The sequence below is a fragment of the Stigmatopora nigra genome, unplaced genomic scaffold (genome assembly GCF_051989575.1).
Source record: "Stigmatopora nigra isolate UIUO_SnigA unplaced genomic scaffold, RoL_Snig_1.1 HiC_scaffold_55, whole genome shotgun sequence".
NCBI lineage: Eukaryota > Metazoa > Chordata > Actinopteri > Syngnathiformes > Syngnathidae > Stigmatopora > Stigmatopora nigra.
This window is the reverse complement of record NW_027551633.1, coordinates 2,501-10,000: the sequence shown is the minus strand read 5'-3', so window position 1 is coordinate 10,000 and position 7,500 is coordinate 2,501. Positions and strand designations below refer to the sequence as shown.

General features: G+C 41.5%; 1 protein-coding gene across 2 annotated transcripts in view; it reads right to left on the bottom strand.

Moving 5' to 3' along the window:
• ascc3 (activating signal cointegrator 1 complex subunit 3) overlaps positions 1–7,500 on the bottom strand; it is a 125,628-nt gene that overhangs the window by 116,695 nt on the left and 1,433 nt on the right. For both annotated transcript variants that reach the window (XM_077711893.1, XM_077711894.1), the window contains exon 3: positions 4,998–5,140. The gene's annotated coding sequence lies outside the window, so the exon portion shown is untranslated. The remainder of the gene's footprint in view (positions 1–4,997; positions 5,141–7,500) is intronic.

Below are 7,500 nucleotides of genomic sequence, written 5' to 3'. Positions count from 1 at the left end.
GCTGGTATTTTCATAAATCAAGCATGTATGGTAGAAACATGTATGATTGCTCTTGGAAAATGTTAAGAGTAATGAATTATGCATAACACAATATCACAACCTTAAGTGTAAAATGTTGTGTACAAACACCAACAATACAATAATTGAAACAAGACAATCATTCATTCCTTTGCAAATTTTATACTCAAAGAACAATGAGTCTTAATTGAAATAGCTCAATGCCAATTCTAACTACTAAACATAACAAAATGATTTGACAATTAAGATTTTGAACAGACTATTATGGCAAATAAGTTTTATCAAAATTGAATGATATTACGTATGCCTGCGTGATAAAATGATTTAACAAATTGATTCTAGTTTTTGTTGTGGATCAATAAAATAAATACATGGAAATTTCATCTCCCTCCCTTGGTTTTGCCAATAATAAAATGACTACAGAGCGAGGAAAAAAAGTGTATGTATATGTAAATATATGTATATGTATGTACATATATAGTTGTGGTCAAAAGTTTCATACAATTGTGAAGAACATAATGTCATGGCTTTCTTGAGTTTCCAATTATTTCTACAACTCAGATTTTTCTCTGATAGAGTGATTGGAACAGATACTTCTGTCACAAAAACATTCATGAAGTTTGTTTTTTATGACTTTATTATGGGTGAACGGAAAAAAGTGATCAAATCTGCTGGGTGATACACGGGGCCCAGTCCCTATATGACCGATGTCAGAGTAAGTGCGGTTAGCCGGCAGTAAGTCGTATCAGTTTAAGGTGGGGGCTGGAGTCCATTAGGGCTGCTCTACATTACCGATTCTATCCATAACTTTTATGGACAGAATACCTAGGCGCAGCAGTGGCATTGAGGGGGTCGGGCTTCATGCCCTCTGTATTGCATTGCATGGTTCTGTTGGCTTCATCAAGCCGTGTTTTCCAACTCTCGCTGGAACGATTCACAACTGAGTGTGAAGCCGTCGGGATGAGAATCAGCCCCTCCAAATCTGAGACCAGGGTCCTACGTTAGAAAAAGGTGGTGTCCTCTCCGAGTCAGAGATCAGGTTCTTCCCCAGGTGGAGGAGTTTAAGTATCTTGGGGTCTTGTTCACACGTGAGGGAAGTATGGAGTTGGAGATCAAGAGGCGGATTGGTGAAGCGTCTGCGGTGATGCGGACTCTGTATCGTTCCGTCGTGATAAACAAGGAGCTGGGCCAAAAGTCGAGGCCCTCTATTTACCGGTCCATCTACGTTTCTAAGCACATCTATGGTCACGAGCTGTGGGTCGTGACCGAAAGAACAAGATACCAGATACAAGTGGCTTAAATGAGTTCCCTCCGCAGGGTGTCTGGACTCTCCTTTAGAGATGAGTTGAGAATCTCGGTCAACCAGGAGGTCCTCAGAGTAGAGTTTCTGCTCCTCCGGATCGAGAGGAGCCAGATGAGTTGGCCTCCGGCATCTGATCAGGATGCCCCATGGACGCCTTCCTTGGGAGGTGTTCCAGGCGCGTATTACCGGGAGGAGGCCACGGAGCCGACTTCGGACACGCTGGGGAGAGTATGTCTCCATGGCCCGGGAATGCCTTAGGATCCTCCCGGAAGAGCTGAATGAAGTGGCTGGTGAGTGTTAAGTCTGGGCTTCCCTACTGAAGCCCCCGCGACCCGACCTTGGATAAAGCGGGTGAGAATAAAGATGAGATTGGAGTGGTATTATGAATGAAAAGGTCTCATCTGACCACAAAACTTGCTCCCATTACTCCTCTGTATCATCCAATGGTCATTGGCAAACCTACAACGGGAGTTTGACATGTGCTGGTTTAAGCAGGGAAACCTATCGTGCCATGCATGATTTTTAATCATGATGTCTTAGTGTATCACTAACAGTCACCTTGGAAACAGTGGTCCCAGATCTTTAAGCTAATTGAACAAGCACTTTCGTGTAGTTCTGTGCTGATTCCTCACCTTTCTGAGGCTCAATGAGATCCCACAAGGTGATATCTTGCATTGAGCTCTACTCTGATTGAGATTGACCATCATGCTTTTCCTCTTCATTTTTCTAATGATCGCAGTGACCTTTTTTCACCAAGCTAATTGGCAATTTCTCCCTAGCCCTTTCCAGCTCATTTTACAAGTTTGAGTCGTTCTGATTGTATGGGGTGGACGGGTGTTGTTATACAGCTAACGACCTCAAACAGGTGCATCTGATTTAGGATAATACATTGTGGAATGGAGGTGGATGTGGACTTTAAAGGGTGAACTAACACGTCATTTAATGGTTAGAATTCTAGGTGATAGACAGGCGTTACAATCCTTATCTGCAAATGTATCATGCAAATTGTTAAAAAAAAAAAATCATACTATCATACATTCTGGGATTTCCTTATTAGATTACCTCTATCACAGTGAACATACACTTACGCTAAAAAAAATCCGAACTTAGTCTTAATTGAAATAGCTCAATGCCAATTCTAACTACTAAACATAACAAAATGATTTGACAATTAAGATTTTGAACAGACTATTATGGCAAATAAGTTTTATCAAAATTGAATGATATTACGTATGCCTGCGTGATAAAATGATTTAACAAATTGATTCTAGTTTTTGTTGTGGATCAATAAAATAAATACATGGAAATTTCATCTCCCTCCCTTGGTTTTGCCAATAATAAAATGACTACAGAGCGAGGAAAAAAAGTGTATGTATATGTAAATATATGTATATGTATGTACATATATAGTTGTGGTCAAAAGTTTCATACAATTGTGAAGAACATAATGTCATGGCTTTCTTGAGTTTCCAATTATTTCTACAACTCAGATTTTTCTCTGATAGAGTGATTGGAACAGATACTTCTGTCACAAAAACATTCATGAAGTTTGTTTTTTATGACTTTATTATGGGTGAACGGAAAAAAGTGATCAAATCTGCTGGGTGATACACGGGGCCCAGTCCCTATATGACCGATGTCAGAGTAAGTGCGGTTAGCCGGCAGTAAGTCGTATCAGTTTAAGGTGGGGGCTGGAGTCCATTAGGGCTGCTCTACATTACCGATTCTATCCATAACTTTTATGGACAGAATACCTAGGCGCAGCAGTGGCATTGAGGGGGTCGGGCTTCATGCCCTCTGTATTGCATTGCATGGTTCTGTTGGCTTCATCAAGCCGTGTTGTCCAACTCTCGCTGGAACGATTCACAACTGAGTGTGAAGCCGTCGGGATGAGAATCAGCCCCTCCAAATCTGAGACCAGGGTCCTACGTTAGAAAAAGGTGGTGTCCTCTCCGAGTCAGAGATCAGGTTCTTCCCCAGGTGGAGGAGTTTAAGTATCTTGGGGTCTTGTTCACACGTGAGGGAAGTATGGAGTTGGAGATCAAGAGGCGGATTGGTGAAGCGTCTGCGGTGATGCGGACTCTGTATCGTTCCGTCGTGATGAACAAGGAGCTGGGCCAAAAGTCGAGGCCCTCTATTTACCGGTCCATCTACGTTTCTAAGCACATCTATGGTCACGAGCTGTGGGTCGTGACCGAAAGAACAAGATACCAGATACAAGTGGCTTAAATGAGTTCCCTCCGCAGGGTGTCTGGACTCTCCTTTAGAGATGAGTTGAGAATCTCGGTCAACCAGGAGGTCCTCAGAGTAGAGTTTCTGCTCCTCCGGATCGAGAGGAGCCAGATGAGTTGGCCTCCGGCATCTGATCAGGATGCCCCATGGACGCCTTCCTTGGGAGGTGTTCCAGGCGCGTATTACCGGGAGGAGGCCACGGAGCCGACTTCGGACACGCTGGGGAGAGTATGTCTCCATGGCCCGGGAATGCCTTAGGATCCTCCCGGAAGAGCTGAATGAAGTGGCTGGTGAGTGTTAAGTCTGGGCTTCCCTACTGAAGCCCCCGCGACCCGACCTTGGATAAAGCGGGTGAGAATAAAGATGAGATTGGAGTGGTATTATGAATGAAAAGGTCTCATCTGACCACAAAACTTGCTCCCATTACTCCTCTGTATCATCCAATGGTCATTGGCAAACCTACAACGGGAGTTTGACATGTGCTGGTTTAAGCAGGGAAACCTATCGTGCCATGCATGATTTTTAATCATGATGTCTTAGTGTATCACTAACAGTCACCTTGGAAACAGTGGTCCCAGATCTTTAAGCTAATTGAACAAGCACTTTCGTGTAGTTCTGTGCTGATTCCTCACCTTTCTGAGGCTCAATGAGATCCCACAAGGTGATATCTTGCATTGAGCTCTACTCTGATTGAGATTGACCATCATGCTTTTCCTCTTCATTTTTCTAATGATCGCAGTGACCTTTTTTCACCAAGCTAATTGGCAATTTCTCCCTAGCCCTTTCCAGCTCATTTTACAAGTTTGAGTCGTTCTGATTGTATGGGGTGGACGGGTGTTGTTATACAGCTAACGACCTCAAACAGGTGCATCTGATTTAGGATAATACATTGTGGAATGGAGGTGGATGTGGACTTTAAAGGGTGAACTAACACGTCATTTAATGGTTAGAATTCTAGGTGATAGACAGGCGTTACAATCCTTATCTGCAAATGTATCATGCAAATTGTTAAAAAAAAAAAAATCATACTATCATACATTCTGGGATTTCCTTATTAGATTACCTCTATCACAGTGAACATACACTTACGCTAAAAAAATCCGAACTTGTAATAAATACAGCAGGGTGTTGAAATACTTTTTGAACTGACTGTATAAAATGGAAATAATCCACTTAATTTTTAAAGGCTTAACTCCATCAAGGAATCAATTGGATCAGAAAATTGTCACAATTTGTTTAAACAAAACAAAAGCCAGTCACAACAACAAAGGCATAATTATTGGGCAAATACTTCAAGCAGTATGGAGGTTGAGTTTTTGAGTCCAGCGTAGCGTGTATCTTCCCTCTTCAATCTTATGCTCCGAATGCTCTCTTTACAAACAGACTTCCCTTTTGTACAGCAAAAACAGCTCAAATAGAAACTCAATTGATTTGAGAGAGAGACCTGCCAGACTTTCCCAACAGCACAGCTGATATGAATGGTGTTATGCCATGGTATAACCGTAGCTCCCACAATGTAGCGCTACCATGAGGCGATCTTTCAGGATCTCCTGGGTGGGGTATTCAGGGAGTTTCAGCATGTTGATACTGGAAATTGAAGACAGAAAAAAAATAAAGGTTCTTTCAAGAAGCTGGGTTTTCATATTTGACGAAATTAAAGATGTTTAGTACAAATGAAATCAAACATTTTGTTGTACCTTTTACCACATAAAGAGCCCTGTCCTTGGTTTCAAGTTTTCCGCTTTGTGTCACAATGCCACCATCTAGGGCAATAAATATTGAGTCATACTAGCTGTTAAGATGAAATATTCATGATGATGTTGTGGATTAAATTTGTTGACAAAGATGTTGTCTTTTGTTTCAATGCTTTATTTTTCTCTGAAAAACCACCTCCTTTCTTTCCAGGAGCCTTTTCTACCTGTTTGAAATGAAATTGGTCTGTGTGGTATGTGCACAGTAGTACTGATTTGCAGCATATCTTCATCCTTAAATTTTAAGCGTAAACAGATTCAAATTCACTTTCATTTTTGAGATATTTCTTTTATTGGTCAATCTGAGGTCAACCCCAACCCCATTAAAATGGTCAAAACCTGCTACAAATGGTGTGAATTGTTTGTTCTAGGTTGGAGAAAGTTTGCTGTAAAAATTAATTGTGCTGCAAGAGTTTTGCAGGTATTGTGCTGATAATTTGGGGTGATGATGTCATACAGCTCCTAATTTTCGGCAGAAAAGAACAACAGTTGTGCCGTTCGTTTTTGATGTGTGTAGTACAAAGTTTAGTTTGTGTTGCTATGGGTTTTGAGATATTCCAAAATCCAAATTAATATTTTAATACATTATGTCAAGGTTCGGGAACCTTTTTCACCCACAGAGCCATGAACAATTCAATTGTAATTCCTAGAGAACCATAGGCAGAATTTAAAAGTACAAAAAAATGTGTGCATTTTTTCTCATTTAAACACTTTTCAAGTACAAAAAAAATCTAAATTCTAATGAAATGAAATTTATGACTAAAGTAGGCCTAGAGTTAGTGTCTGTGCCATTTAAATTGTGATGTTCCAACGTGAAGCTCCCACTAATCAATTGAGTGCAATCAAGGTAATGCCACAAACACAGAGATGTGTCTACGTGAGCCTTTTCATGACTGTGTTTGGGACTCACCTCTCTCACCAGAGGGTTCCACATTTTAGCTTTTAGGTCAGCGCCATATGCACCCATCAAAAGAGAGATATGGCTTGCGACCCAGAAGGTAATGACCCCTGCATAAGGTCCTCTAGAGTTCAGACAGCCCCCTCGGTCCGGAAATGTTACTTTTTGTTTGCGCTCGTTTGTTTTTCTGAGTGTGCCTCACATAAATAAGTTTTGTGTTTACGTGTGTTTACATATATTTACTGAGCTGCCATTTGAACCTATTGGAAAATGTAATTTCCTTTCTTATTTATTTTTATCCATCTGCAGGTTGCTGAAGTACTGTGCTACCAGCTTCTTGATGCAGGAAGAACTCCAAGGCGTGACTGATCATCAGGTATGGGTCAGATCCATACCCATTGGCGAGATTGAGCCAAATGATTGAGTAGACATTGACAGAGATCAAGTCCGATTCAGCTACCGCAACCAAAAAGGCGCTGTTTAAGCAGCAGCCGGCAGCCGCGGTAGCTCCGTACACTCTTGCCCATTTTTGTGTGTTTGCTGCTTTTACGTTTTAATGATTTGATGATTCCATTTATTTTGATTTGCTTTGTACTTTGTGCTTTTGCTTTGCTGTTCTGTCTAATCACCCTCTTGCTACTGCCACAATGTAATTTCCCGAATACGGGATGAATAAAGTTATCCAATCCAAAGGACGTGCACGTCGGCCTTGAACCCCGGTGTTCCGAGTGGGACGTCTCTTATTTCGTCGCTATACTGCCTTCTGACGTTGTTGTTGTTGAGTCACTACAAGCGCCTGAGGATTACGCTACAGCTGCCACTGGAACGCGGATTAGTTCATCCGGGGGGTAGTCGGAGGTGAGGGGCAGTCAAATATCTCTGGAAGATAAAAAACGTAGGGTGCCACGTTCCTTGTTGGCAGCTCTGAGTGGTATTTGTTGGTGAAGGTTTCCAACTTTGTCTCTCTCCTTCTGACGTGCTGTTCCAATAGCTCCCTGGTGGTCTAGTGCTTTCCGGACTTCTCTTCCAGCAGTTGATTGCCGTGCTTGAAGGTGTCCTTGTAGAAGCTCTATTTTTATCAATACCTTAGGTCTTGATGTTCCAGGTAATTTTTTTCAATTACACAGACAACTAAAGCAAGGCAAAATGTTTGTTTTACTTTGCCAGCGACAGTCAGCTATTGCAAATGCGCTGGAAGATGATACAATAGTTAGTTTGTAACATTGTATTCAAATTTTCAGAATGTAAAGTACAGAAAAAGACAATTTTCAAAGGTGTGAGAAATAATGGTACAGGCT